We start from the raw sequence: 16,011 nt of genomic DNA, 5'->3' as shown, positions 1-16,011 counted from the left end.
TAGATGATTGCTTGCCATGACTACTATATCTTGCTCTTTGAGCTTTGCTCCTTCCACTGTTTTGTTGAGTAAGCCTAAAGATATGGCCAATATCAATCAATAAACAAGAAGTATTCCCTATTTGGTCTTATGAATAATGTTCCTGAAACTGAAGGCTGAAGTTCTTATGCTAACGAGCTTTGTCTCCTATTTGTCCATTGACCCCCTCACTCTCATCTTGCATATTCCATTAATCCACTTGCATTATTAATGAAAAGGCAATGAAACAGATGGGAAGCATGGTGTGTCCATATGACCCCCTACTATGTTTCCATTCTCTTGACACTCTCATGTTTGAGACTAGTAGTCTTACAGCCCTACACCCCTCTGGGGTAGCCTAATGCTCTGAGACTACATCTAAAGGGGAATAGAACAAGATCATAAGGTTTAAGCATGCTGAGTAGCTAGGAGCAGAGTATACAATTACAAAGATTGGGAAATATACTTATTATTTTATACTTATAAATATTTAGTGAGTGCTCCCAATGTTAAATGTATGTAGGTTTGCACATAAATTAACTTGTATTTTAAATTGCATCTAATTTACTGTTATAAATTGACATGTTTATTTCAAATAATGAAGTTCTGTACAAAAATAGCATTTATTATTCAGTATGCATGATGTTAGAGATCTATAGTAAATGTGAGTAAATATGAGTAGCATTCTTAGAAGATGTCGAGAAAAGTTATATATAGATATATCTTTACATGTATTTTACTATGCAGTTAAAAGAAATTAGAGAAACATCTAATCATGTATTCACACCTGAGCGAAGTGCTTCATCCACACCCTATAATTTAAAGTAGTATTAAACCCATATGCAAAAAATTCTTATATCACAGTTTACCAAATATGTGGTGGCTGCATTTCTTTTTTAGACTTTTTTCCTTTATTTTCACCTGGTGATCTAGCCAGTTTATTTTCTTTACCAAAAAAAGGTGTCCAGACAAAGTAGCAGTTGGAGGGTAAAGACAAACCATTCAACACTGAAGGGAGGCTTACAATGATCAGCTTTTATTAAGTTATGGAAAAAAAAAAAAAAACGGTTACTGTAGCTGCCTAAAAGTGTTAGCTGGAGTTCAGCTTTAATTTGTTAGTCAAGTCTATCTAGCACTACCCTTTCTACAGACTGACAATGCTGCTGTCCAATGGTGTTGGGCGGCGTGGAGGCACCCTAAAACAGAAAGTTTTCTTTTATTAGATTATCAGATGAAGATAAAGGAAAAAAAACATAAAAAAACCTAATACATTTACCACATTCAAGGATTGGTAAACTGCAGTATGTTATAGATAGTTACATAGTTAGGTTGAAAAAAGACACAAATCCATCTAGTAGTTTAACCAATAGATAAAAGATAGATATAGATACAATAGATAAATAAGTAGAAACCCTTCATATACAGAATCCTATACCCACATCCAGAGAAAGGCAAAAGACTCATAAATCATGGTCCAATTTAGTTTCCCATTGTCTAAAACAGAAGCACACCAAAAAAATAATTTAAAACGCTCAAGTGTCAATCCAGACTAAAGAAACATTTTATTATCGTTAAACCATGTATGAAACTATCTTTGAAACAAGATGTAAGGTATAGAGATCAGTAGCATAAAACCGTTAAGGCCTGATTCATACCTATGCATTTTTTAGTGCTTTTTCAGTTTTGCAGAAACCTATGGGTCATGTTCACATCTGTGCATTTTATAGAAAGGACCAGGGACTTTTTTCTGGCTTTTGGTCTTATAGATTTTAATGGATCAAAAACGTGTATTTAAAAATGCAAAATGCACCTGGAGTATGCAAACTGCAACCTGCATAAATGGGAACCAGGCCGTTACCACAAACTCTTGTTCTGTAGTACCAAGGGTGATGCTTGATCCAGTTGTATTGCTTCTGCACAAATCCTGAAATACAATATGGTGTTAAAGTGTTGTGAAACCCAAAACCAAAAAATGTTATAATATGTTGCAGCTTACCAATCTTTAGATGTGGTGGTTGCATTAGTTTTCTTTTTGTAGGTTTTTCTTCCCTCTGTTTTACCTGATGATCTGGCTCTGCACTTTCCAACACTCTGGATCAATAAGCAGCAGAGATACTTTTGGACAGCAATTAATCTGGGGGAGTGTTAAGCTGGATATACACACACAATTTTTTTTTTTTTTACAACAACCAGAGGGTTGAGTGAAAAAAAAACTGAGAGATCCCCACATCAATACAAGTGTTGTTGATGCAGGAATCTCTCCCGCTGTGCTATTGTATTCTGACAGCAGGCCTCCTCCACTATAATACACTGATCAGCACTTGCAGACATTGGCTGCAAGTTCTAATTGAATGTTGGTTTTTCAGCATGACCATTCGATGGGAGCCGATTATTAGACTGGCTTCTGTTAAACAGAGAAGAGTACACACATACTGAAAGTTGGCCAGATCCTGCCGAACTGGCCGGCTTTCAATACATGTGTACCTGGCCTTAGATGAGCTAGCAAATTTAGATACACTAACAATTTTAAACCAAACTCCATGCTACATCTGCAGGACTGTATACCATGGGGAAAATAATTATTTGATCCCCTGCAGATTTGGTAAGTTTGCCCACTCACAAAGAAATTAGGGGTCTATCATTTTTTATCATTGGTGTATTTTAAATGATAGAGACAAAATATCAACCAAAAATCCAGAAAAAAACACATGATACAAATGTTAAAAATTGAGTTGCAGTTCAGTGAGTAAAATAATTAATTGATCCCAAAGCAAAACATGACTTAGTACTTGGTGGAGAAACCCTTGTTGGCAAGCACAGAGGTAAGATGTTTCTTGTAGTTAGTGACCAGGTTTGCACACATCTCAGGAGGGATTTTGGTCCACTCTTTTTTACACTCTTTTTTATCTTCTCCAAATCCTTAAGGTTTCTTGGCTGTCGCTTGGCTATTCGAAGTTTCAGCTCCCTCCATAAATTTTCTATAGGATTAAGGTCTGGAGACTGGCTAGGCCACTCCATGACCTTCTTGAGCCACTTCTTTGTGGCTTTGATGGTATGTTTTGGGTCATTGTCATGCTGAAAGACCCATCCATGACCCATCTTCAGTGTTCTGGTTGATGGAAGAAGGTTCTCATTCAAGATTTTTCAATAAGCTCTAACGAGCAGGGCCCTCTGATTCCTCCTGTATTGAATTGTATTGTACTTGTATTGTCTGCCCTAATGTTGTAAAGCGCTGCGTAAACTGTCGGCGCTATATAAATCCTGTATGATAATAATAATACATGGCCCCATCCATTGGCCCCTCAATGCGGCAAAGTCGGTCTTTACCTTTAGCAGAGGGGCCAATGGACGGGACCATGTATTGTAAAATCTTGGACGAGAACACTGAGGATGGGTCGTGGATGGGTCTTTCAGCATAATAATGACCCAAAACATACCACCAACGCAAATAAGAATTGGCTCAAGAGGAAGCGCATTAAGGTCATGGAGTGGCCTAGACAGTCTCCAAACCATAATCTTTGTCAAAATTTATCGAGGGAGCTACATAGTTACATAGTTACATAGTAGGTGAGGTTGAAAAAAGACACAAGTCCATCAAGTCCAACCTATGTGTGTGATTATGTGTCAGTATTGCATTGTATATCCCTGTATGTTGTGGTCATTCAGGTGCTTATCTAATAGTTTCTTGAAGCTATCAATGCTTCCCGCTGAGACCACCGCCTGTGGAAGGGAATTCCACATCCTTGCCGCTCTTACAGTAAAGAACCCTCTATGTAGTTTAAGGTTAAACCTCTTTTCTTCTAATTTTAATGAGTGGCCACGAGTCTTGGTAAACTCTCTTCTGCGAAAAAGTTTTATCCCTATTGTGGGGTCACCAGTCCGGTATTTGTAAATTGAAATCATATCCCCTCTCAAGCGTCTCTTCTCCAGAGAGAATAACGTTGAGTTGCCAAGAGACAGCGAAGAAACCTTAAAGTGATTGTAAAGGATCGTTTTTTATTTTTTTAAAATAACAAACATGTCATACTTACCTCCATTGTGGAACTCATTTTGCACAGAGTAGCCCCGAACATCCTCTTCTGGGGTCCCCTGGCGGCTCTCGCGGCTCCTCCCTGCATTAGATACCCCCTAGGAGAAGCGCTCTCCTGAGGGGGTTACCCTGCGGGCGCGTTCCCAAGTCCAGCATTTGCTTCCACAGACACGAATACCGGACTAGGTCCCGCTCCCTGGCGCCCGCGTCATTGGATTTGATTGACAGCAGCGGGATCTAATGGCTGCGCTGCTATCAATCTATACAATCAAGAGCTGGGACCCCGTGGAGAGAGGAACAGCGCGTCCCACCGAGTAGATGAAGGGGCTCAGGTAAGTAAAACAGGGGGGCTGGGTCACTGCCAGAAGTTTTTTCACCTTAATGCATAGGATGCATTAAGGTGAAAAAACACGAGGGTTTACAACCCCTTTAAGGATTTAGAGAAGATCTGTAACGAAGAGTGAACCAAAATCCCTCCTGAGATGTGTGCAAACCTTGTCACCAACTACAAGAAATGTCTTACCTCTGTGCTTGCCAACAAGGGTTTTTCCACCAATTCATGTTTTGCTTGGGGATCAAATACTTATTTTACTCACTGAACTGCATGTGTTTTTTCTGGATTTTTGGTTGATATTCCGTGTCTATCATTTAAAATACACCTATGATAACAATTATAGACCCTTCATTTCTTTGTAAGTGGGAAAACTTACCAAATATGCAGGGGATCAAATAATTATTTTCCCCACTGTAATAAATGTTTGTTTTTGGGTTTAATACAGCTTTAAAAAAACACTTCCACCCAACTTTATGCTCATCATTAGAGTCTCAGTTCAGCAACTATATTAGTGCATCGCCTGACTGTAAAGAGCTTCAGTGATTTTATTTCATTATGAATCTGTCTGGGAGCATGCGTTTCTTGCTGGTATGTTTTTGGACCTTGACTGCACTGCAAATCAGACCATCCAGGGGAAACAAGATCAAGTACCATGGTCTGCACAAAAAAAACCAATTGCTTAATTATCCACTGAACGGGTTGCGGAATATATTAATAATTAGCATCTTTATATGACAAGTTGCTGACTTTGTTAAATACACCTATGAAAGAAAAATATCTGCAGAGTACACAGACTGAGAATGAAAAATATTCAATTTTGAATATGCACAATATGCAGCATACGGTCAAACGTAAGTAAAGGATAAAGCTTATTTTTTTTGCCTTATACATATAAAACATTTGGCACACTGTGTGCATCTGCCAATGTGTCTGTGTTCCTGCCCTCACAGGGAGGACTCTAGAGAAAAAGGGAGGGAGTGAGAGTGAGAAATAAGAGACAGTGAGGAAAGGAGAGAGAGAGAGATAAGGAGAGAGGGAGAGGAGGAGGAGGAGGAGCATATACTGATGCAGTCAGCTTGCAGCATCCTGATACACATACATATATATCGCACTGAACCTACACCCTCCCTCCTTGCTGCAGATTTCTGTGTGTGATGTGAAGAAGAGAAACACAAGTGTTCACAGCCGTGGCACCAGTCATCAGCCTACAGGTACATCTGTGGTTATTGCTCTTAAGACATGCTTTCAGTTTGTTACTCTTTGTATCATTTAGGTTTTTGATGTTTATATATCATTTCTATTCATTTGCAATTTAGGTTTTATTTATTTTTTTATATGAAGATTCATGCTTTAAAAGGCACAAATGAGAAAAGATGTAGAGGAATGCACATCTAGTAAAGTCTTAGATCTCTTCCTTAGTGCATATGAAATTGACTCCCATCCATATGCCTGGCCTTGTAATCCCAGGACCAGGTGCGGCATGCTACATCGGCCAAGTGTGTTCAGTTTTGTGCTGCGGGGCTTAAAGGGTTTAATAAAGTGGCAACTTAGGTAGAGTACTGGAAAGTAGATTTTCTTAAGAAGATTCCTAGATACCCTAAGATAGGTAGTATGCAAGTGTAATAAGAACATATTGGGAGCTTGAAGTCTGTATCTCAGCAAGGGCTCATGCACATTACAATCTGACCATAAAATCTTTGTACAATCAACTTTTTATTTACCAAATGTATGTAAAAAAAAGGTCCTTCCTAATATATCCAATAAAACTGTATCCAATAGACAGGCCATTGTACTACATGGTTGTTGGCCGATCTAAAGGAGTTTGTACAATCAGATTATAATGTGTGTGGTGAGCTCATCAATGCCTTATAGTGGTATTAAACCCAAAACCAAAAATGTAATATATTGCAGCTTACCAGTCCTTTTTTTAAGCTTTCCCCCTCTGTTTTCACATTGTGATCTGGCCAGTATGGCTTATCTTCTGTGCCTACATTCTGGATGAGGAGTAAAGAGACACCTTCGGACAGCAGCATTATCCTTCTGGTGGAGGGGAGTGTTAGATGTACTAGCAGATTTAAATACACAAACAAATTTGAGCCAAAATCCAGCAAACCTTTTATATTCAGTTGCAGCAACAGTTTGTTTCCCTTCTGGGATAAGGGATTTACACAAATAAAAAACAATAAAAAAACAACTGACCATTGTAAGCACCCCACTTTGTCCCAATCCTCGAACTGCTACATCTGCAAGACAGCTTGCTTTGTTGAAAAACAACAGACTTATTGGCTGGATCACCAGGTTAAAATAAAAGAAAGAAAGCCTAAAAAAGAAAACTAGTGTAGCCACCACGTCTCCTTTGGATCTACCATCAACTTGTGAAAAGTGAGGGCATGGTATCTACTAACTGAATAGGAAGCTTAGTTTTGTTCTCATATTACATAATTCAGGAACACTAAGCAAAATAGCAAAGAGATTGTACGTTCAAATTATAGAACATTTAGCCAGCCTTAGAGTTGCAGTAAACAAATAGAAGACTAATGCAGCCATCACATCTGGACTGGTAAACTGCAATAATGTCAATTTTTGTTTTTGGGTTTAGATTTGCTTTAAAAACTGAGTTTATAAAGTAGGCCTCTGTGAATCCTTAGAGATTAAAAAGTGCAACAAAATGTTTATGGTAAATATAAAGTCAACCTGAAGATTTGAAAGGCATTGTAAACACTTATTAAAAAGATTTAAAGGCTAAATCTTAAAGATAATAAATGTAAAACAGCAAGATTCCAACAGCATCCGTAAGGGGATACATTCTACATCCACAAAAAAAGTGCGAAACTGTGACATGATTAAAACACACACCTGTTCATGCCAGACCAACTTATCTTGTTCACTACTATACTGGTATTGTTGCACTGTTGTGGTTCTTTTAACCGACCCTTTTTTTTATAGTTGTTCATTTTGTTTGTACTGGTATTATTATCATACAGTTTTAATTGTTTGTGCTGTTATTGTTGTTCTTATTGTCTGACTCTATTGTTTGTTTATTTTATTTTTATACGCTGTTTATTTTGTTTGCACTGTTATTATCACTTACACACAATATATATATATATATATATATATATATATATATATATATATTAGAAGGCCAGTATGCTGGCCTGAATTTATGGGAGGAGCCCAGAGGGTATTTAAGCTGACCACTTCCCCTTCCTCTTTGTCAGTTCCAGTGCACGATCCCCCCCCCCCTCCCATTCCCCTTTTTACAGCACTTCTCAGCAAATTCTCCTCCACAATCATCCATTACTTATCTTGAGTATGGCCCCTTTTCTTGCCATACCTACCAGATGACCAAAAGCCACACCTCAGGTCTATTTATGTTGTGAGTCTTGTCGCGTGTTTATGTGATCCACATTTGTCTTGGTCTTAGGGCCACGACTATATATATATATATATATATATATATATATATATATATATATATATATACACTGCTGTGCAAATGATTTAGGCAGGTGTGAAAAAATGCTGTAAATTAGGAATGCTTTCAGAAATAGGAGGATCAAAAGTGTATTTTTGTCATTAAACAAAATGGAAAGTAAATGAACAGAAGAGAAATCCAAATCAAACCAATATTTGGTGTGACCGCCCTTTGCCTTTAAAATGCCATAGATTCTTCTAGCCACACTTGCATAGAGTTTTTGAAGGAACTGAGCAGGCAGGTTATTTCAAACATCTTGAACTAACCACAGATCTTCTGTGTATGTAGGCTGCCTCAAATCCTTCTGTCTCGTCATGTAATCCCTGACACTCAATGAGATCAGGGCTCTGCAGGGGCCAAACCATCACTTCCAAGACTCCTACATCTTTTTTATGTTAAAGATGGTTCTTAATGACATTAGCCGTATGTTTGGGGGGTTGTTCTGCTGAAGAATTAATTTAGTGTAAATCATACTCCTCCCTGATGGTTTGGCTTGATGGATAAGTATCTGCCTACATTTCCCAGCACTGAGTACCTCATTGATCCTGACCAAATCTCCAACTCCATTTGCAGAAATGCACCCCTAAACTTGCAAAAAACCTCCACCATGCTCCATTGTTGCTTGCAGACACTCATTATTGTACCGCTATCCAGCCCTTCGGCAAACAAACTGCCTCCTGCTACAGCCAAATATTTCAAATTTTGACTCATCAGTCTAGAGCACACACTGCCATTTTTCTGCACCCTATGTTTTCATGCATAACTGAGTCACTTAGCCTTGTTTCCACATGGGAGGTGTGACTTTTTGGCCACAGATCTTCCATGAAGATCACTTTTGGCCAGACTTCTCCAGACAGTAGATAGGTATGCCTGGGTCCCACTGGTTTCTGCCGGTTCTGTGCTGATGGCACTGTTGAACATCTTCCGATGTGTCAAAGGGAAGTAATCATGATGTGTCTTTCATCTGCTTCATTAGATTTCATTGGCTGACCACTGTGCCTACATTCTTCAATATTGCCCATTTCTTTGTGCTTCTTAAAAAGAGCTTGAACAGCTCATCTTGAAACCCCACTCTGCTTTAAAACCTTTGCCTGGGAGAGACCTTGCTGATGCAGTATAACTGTCTTTTGTTTTGTAGCTGTGCCCAGTCTTGCCATGGTGTATGACCTGTAACATTAAACTGTCTTCCACAACCTCACCTTAGTAGCAGAGTTTGGCTGTTCCTTACCCAAGTTTAAGCCTCCTACACAGCTGTTTCTGTTTCAGTTAATGACTGTTTTAACCTGCATATGAAATTGATGATAATTCGTACCTGCTTGGTATAATTGGTTAATCATACTCTGACTCTACTCCTACTTTGTTCCTTTTTTGTGTTTTTAATTTTTTTTCTTAGTACTTTTGTCCCTGACTTTGTGCAAGTGTACAAAGTGTGCAAGTGTAAGATTTGGGTAGTCACACCAAATATTGATTTGATTTAGATTTCTCTACTGTTCGCTCACTTAGCATTTTGTAAATTAATGAAAATAAACAATTAAAAAATATATTTTTGAAAGCATTCTTACTTTACAGCATTTCTTCTTACCTGCCTAAAACTTTTATAATGTACTATATAATACTGTTTTTATTGTTTTTACTGTGATTGATGTTGTTCTTTCAACTGTCTGGCCCTTTTGCACAGCTGTTTATTGTTTTATACATTGCTTATTGCTTGGTGAGTTTGTGCTCACTGCACTTTTTTGGCAGTCTTTTAGTTTTGTTTGCTTGATTAATAATAATTCTTAAAGGTGTCCAGCATGTAATGAACTAGAGCAGCCATGTCTAACTAGCAGTTATTTGTATTCTCGTCTTAAGATGCGTCTGTATTCAAAAAAAATATATAAGCATATTCTATATTGTAATGGTTCATTATTGCTGGTATAGTTGGCCCAGCTAATGTTGTCTGATGTACCTTAGCGCTAGTGATTCATTTAAATTAGCTTACTAAGAGTATCCATATGCCACTGATAGCAATAATAATATAATTGAAGTTAATGAATGAAAAATATGAAGCTAATTTAAATTTTTTAATTTCCGCTTTTTTAGTGCTTCTGAGGACAGAGCTTTGGTAGAGGACATAAAATGCTCATTGCGCACACTCACAAAGAGGCAGGGTCTCTTGGGTAGCATCATTTACCATATAAATGTGGTTGGCTTTTTTTAAAAACATGGATCTGCATTAGTGGATGATGTGTTGAGGATAAATGTACATTATGGGACATTTTTAAGGGGCCTGTATCTGGGTGCCCCCTTATTGTTAAAGGGAGTTTCCAGATACTAAAAAGCCCCCTGCCTGCAGACCTCAACAACTACCAGGCCAGGATTGTTATCAACATAGGGAAAAGGTGCTTTGCCAGGGAGGTTACACCTGGCAAAGTACCCTCCCATGTTGAGGGAATAAGTCTTGCATAGCTTGTTTTTCTGACTATTAGTATAGCCTTAGATTAGATTAGTGTGTTAATATTAGGTTTGCATGTGTGTATTTAATCTAGGTTTAACATGAAGTAATATTTTATTGATGTATTGGGACACTTCCTACTGACCATAAATATATAATGGGACACATTACCAGATACCGGCAAGGATTGAGAAATAAACAATAATGGGTATTTCTCCCTTAGCGCTCACGGAAAAGATGCAAAATCAAAAAGCTGCTACAATAACAGAAAATACAATATATCAAACAGGATGTCTAAATAAATATTGAAACATTAATAGCACTGGTATAGTGAAAAAATGTATTTTAAATTGGTACACAATCCACCTTAACAGTGGAAGTAGCAAAATGTGGAAAAAAAGATAGTCCGCTCAAACAAAAAAGAATTCTAATCTTCGTTGTAATTTATAGATCTGGTCGAATCCTCATCACCACACTGCTTGTATAATAGTCCCCCAAAGGAAATTCACTTACCAGATATTACTGGTTTTCATGCAAGTAGTTGTTATCTGCTGACCACTGTGTATCTCCATCCAATATTGTAGGGTTAATACATGGATGTTAGGTGGCTGTAGTCAACACTCACTGCATCTCTCCATAATACATTCAATCGTTAAAAGCATAAGTATACTTGTAAATTCGCTCCCTCCTAATGTACCTCTCACCGCTGCAACCGTGTTCCCAGGTAAGGCAAACAGGGGAATCGACAGGGTGATTCAACGGCATAGGCTGCTGTGTGATGTTGCCCTGATGCGTTTCCTCATTGCTTTCGTCAGAGGGCACCCTCTTACTATAGTCTTACCACTTAGCTGTATACATTGTAATTCGTTACTGCTGCACTGTGTACACAAAATAGTCCTGACCACTGCACTTTGTGCACACTCTATACACTGCAGACTTCAGACTGCTGCACTGTATACATTACAGAGAACTTACTGTGTACACTACATAGTCATGACCACTGTGCTGTGTACACAGCAGTTTCTTGCATGCTGGACTGTGTACATTACAGAAACTGGACCAACGTACCATGTGCAGTACTGACTACTGCTTTGTTTACAATATGTTATACATTAGATTACGTTGACATAATCACGTCATCATAAATGTTTAATGAAGTTCTTTTTTAAGGTAGGCTCAGACAAAGTTTTCTATATTTTGTGTACATATGTAAGGCATATGTATTACATAGAGTTGTATATTCTTTTAAATGATCCCTTGTCTTGAGCTGCATGTGTGGCTGTGAGACCATCTCCTGTGGCATAGTAATTAAGAAGTATTTTGTAGGTACAGGGACTACGGCATATGTGTGCTGTGTATAGGCTCAGAATCTACTTGGTCATTCCTAATTAACTACTCCCACTATTAGGTGCAATATTGCTCAGTCCATAATTTACTACACTCAGCACTGAATTCCTTTTCTCAGTGTGCCCCTAATAGTCAATCAAGTTTAACAATGTTGGTCCAGGGAAAACAAACCAAACTGCAAATTTTAAAATACAAATTATAGTATTTTTTGAGGATATGCAGAATAAAAGTCAAAAACACAGTAAATAAAATAAACCACCATTCAGGTGATATTAGTCCATTTGTTTGCATAAAGTGAACTCTAAAATAAGGTGCAGGTTGTTTCAGATTAGACAGTTGGAAACTTCTGTCTACCACCCACAGACAGAAGGACTGGTCAAGAGGTTTAACCCTAAAATCTATGCTCAGGAGGGTATTACAAAAATATGTAAATTATTGGGATTGCTTACTCTCAGTACCCATATTTTAGAGAGATGCCGCAGGCATCCTGTGTTGGTGTATGAGAGGAGACCTTTTTGACTGCTTGACCTGGTTAAAGAAACATGGGAAAGCAAATCCTCATCACATAAGATGGTCACCCAGATGAGGGAGTAAATTGCCAATGTGATGCCTTTGGTAAAAGAGCAGAAGGCCCAAGAAAGGCAGAGAAGGGTGTAAAATTGATTGGCTGTGTTTAGCTTTTGAGTAGATACCCTTTTTAGTACATGTTAATAGTCTGCCATTGCTTGCCGCAGCTTGGAATTGCATGCTATTGCCGAGCCTGTGATCTACTAGGACTCCCAGATCCTTTTTCATCCTCGATTTCTACAGAGCTTCTCCCCCAGCTTGTAACTCAGATTTTTAGCATTACTTTAAATTTCTCAATATTAAACCTCAATTGCCATGTAGTTGCACACCCTTTATTTAATGTCTTATCTTCTGCTTGGAAGGTTGCTATATCCTGTTGTGAAGTAATTGCCCTGCTTAGCTTTGTATCAATAGCAACCACTGAAATTTAACTACTTATGCCAACCTCAATATCATTTATGAAGTTAAACAAAATTGGACCCAGGACAGAGCCTTGTGTTACCCCACTTACAACTCTAGATCATTCAGAAGATATGCTATTTATCATAGGTCTCAACATCAATAGGACCCAAATCAGCCTCCCACTAAATCTTTCTATTACAAGCCTGGGCTCACACCTGGAAGGCTTTGTAGAAATAAAAACATTTTGTGTGAAATAAGTTTTAATTATAACGCCAGCCAAACGATTATCTGCAAAAATAGGTAAAACAAATCCAAATTGCCTGCTAATCACATGTCTAAGCTGTCAATATCAGAAAATGGATAAAATTCAGCAAAATATTTTCTTTTAGAACCAAAAAAGGATTGAGTTACCTAAGATTTAATTTCTGAGCTAAGCAAATGATATTCTGTGTACACCTGTGCTCAGGATGTGGCACCACACAAAGCTCAATAATCAATTCTGCCAGAGTGGAGCATGACTATTAATGCCGGGAACATGAACTAAGCATTTTTAGGAGAACATTCATAGGAAATAGAATGGAGTAAAAATAAGTAATCTATTTTTGTAAATAGAGCCCAATATTTCATTTCACATATGCAGTCCACAGCACACTATAGTAAAAATTACCATAAGTAACAGCTTATTCTACAGCAAGCATGGATATGGTTGCATGAACATATCGTGCTGTCATAACAAATGAAATTAAATTATACAGCACATTTTGTCACCCGTAGTAAACAAATCGGAGTGGAATAGCACACTATTATCAACATTAGTCTTCTTGCAGACGGGTGTAAAGTCGAGTGCATGGGTCGAGTGCAAGAGCCAAAGCTGCAATATATGGATCCATAGGACTGTATGACAAGAAAACACCCTGCAATGTAACCACTATCACCAGAGTGTACTCGTGCATGTGTACACATGCGGATGTACTTTTCAAACATTTACAGCCATGTGCAGGAGGCTTTACACTGCAAAAGTACTTTATATTAAAGCAGTTGTAAACCACTGCATGTTATTTTTTATTTTTTTCTTACCTGCAAGGACAAGGCATTATGTGCTAGTATGCATCACATACTAGCACATTATGTGAAACTTACCTGAAAATTAAGCCTTCCAGCAATGCAATATCATCGCTGGAGACAGCTTCCATCTTTACCCGTCTAGCTTTCAAGTTCGTGGACTCTGTGACTGGCCAAAGCCACGATGACGTCACACCCGCACATGCCTACAGGAGCCGCTGGTCACGGCACAGGGCTCTGAAGGAACGACACGGGTGGCTGTTTCTTCAGAGCGCATGCACCAGTGATGTCACTGGCTGCATGTACAGTAAATATCTCCTACGCACGTTTAGGAGATATTTACACTACCTATAGGTAAGCCCTTTATTATTTAAAAAATGTATTATAAAATTTAAAGATGGAAGTTCACTTCCTCTTTAACTAACAAGTGAAGTTCTATCACATCACAACAGTACAATATATGACAAAGCAACTCAGCTTTCTCATTTGCTAACCCCTCAAAAATTACCCACCATCAGTTCCTTCCATGTGCAACTCTACTTTTATTCAGCCACCACTAGCTTTCTCATATGTAATCCCTACAAATCTTCTCAAAGCGATTCTAAACCCTCTTTTAAAAATAAATAATAAACATGTCATGCTTACCTGCTCTGTGCAATGGTTTTGCACAGAGTAGCCCCAAACCTCCTCTTCTGGGCTCCTGGCTCCTACTCTTCAGCGAGTGCCCCCAGAGGAAACTGCTTCCTCTGGGGGCACTCGTGCGGGCTCAATCCCGAGCCACACTGCCTGCATCAGCCTACCCCCTGCTCCCTCATTACAGGCTGTGATTTGTAGTAGTGGGAGCCAATGGCTCCCACTGTTTCCTCTCTGTCCTGTGAGGAAAGAGAGCAGAGAGAGCCACTGCTCCCAGGCACAGTGCTGGATTTAGGGAGGGGCTGGGGGGAATCCTGTTCACCGAAGGTTTACCTTAAGGCCCCTTTCACATGCACTGTACGATCAGGTCCACCTGTCAGTTTTTCAGGCTGACCTGATCGGACCCTGCATTGTCCTCAATGGAGCGGCGGATGTCAGCGGACACACGCACGCCACCATCTGATCCGATTTTGTCCACCAAAAACATACGGATGGTGGTCCTTTTTTCTATCTGTCCGGCGGATTGGATGAAAACGGACAGTTGGTCCGTTTCCATCTGATTGCCCCATAGAGGAGAGCAGGACTGTGTCTGTGTCCGCTCTGCATAGCGATCCCCCGCCGAGCAAGCGGATTCCGCATAGCGGTGGCGCCCATGTGAAAGTGGCCTTATGCAGAGAATGCATTAAGGTAAAAAACCTTAAGGCTTTAGAACCACTTTAATGTAAAACTCCCTCATATTCAGTCAGAGGCATAGCGTGGGTTGTCAGCACCCGGGGCAAGTAATTTGCGCCCCCTAACCTGCAGACTTTTAGCACTACCCGAGTCCCTTCAAATACAATAGTACTGACCTACCTGATTCCTATACTGACCACTACACTGACCTACTTGATTTCAACATTGACCAACCTGATTCCTTTACTGGCCATTACACACTACACTGACCACTACACTATACTGTCCACTACACTATACTGTCCACTACACTGACCACTATACTATCCACTACACTACACTGACCACTATACTACACTGTCCACCACACTGACCACCATACTACACTACCCTGACCACCATACTACACTAACCATATACTACACGACACTGACCACCATACTACACTACACTGACCACCATACTACACTGACCATATACTACACTAACTGACCACCATACTACACTAACTGACCACCATACTACACTCCACTGACCACTATACTACACTGTCCACTACACTGACCACCATACTACACTACACTGACCACCATACTACACTACACTGACCGCCATACTACACTAACTGACCACATACTACACTAACTGACCACCATACTACACTAACTGACCACATACTACACTAACTGATGCCATACTACACTAACTAACCTCCACCATACTACACTACACTGACCACCATACTACACTACACTGACCGCCATACTACACTACACTGACCGCCATACTACACTACACTGACCGCCATACTACACTAACTGACCGCTATACTACACTAACTGACCACTATACTACACTAACTGACCGCTATACTACACTAACTGACCACATACTACACTAACTGACCACCATACTACACTAACTGACCACCATACTACACTAACTGACCACCATACTACCCTAACTGACCACATACTACACTAACTGACCGCCATACTACACTAACTGCCCGCCATACTACACTAACTGACCAC

General features: G+C 39.3%; 1 protein-coding gene across 1 annotated transcript in view; it reads left to right on the top strand.

Annotated features, from left to right (window-relative positions):
- Positions 1–5,391: 5,391 nt before the first annotated feature.
- CNTN2 (contactin 2) overlaps positions 5,392–16,011 on the top strand; it is a 430,563-nt gene continuing 419,943 nt past the window's right edge. The window contains exon 1 of the mRNA XM_073615820.1: positions 5,392–5,593. The gene's annotated coding sequence lies outside the window, so the exon portion shown is untranslated. The remainder of the gene's footprint in view (positions 5,594–16,011) is intronic.

Source organism: Aquarana catesbeiana, linkage group LG02 (assembly GCF_042186555.1).
Source record: "Aquarana catesbeiana isolate 2022-GZ linkage group LG02, ASM4218655v1, whole genome shotgun sequence".
Classification (NCBI taxonomy): Eukaryota; Metazoa; Chordata; class Amphibia; order Anura; family Ranidae; genus Aquarana; species Aquarana catesbeiana.
Note: the sequence above shows the minus strand (reverse complement) of the source record. Positions and strands in the feature narration are given on the sequence as shown.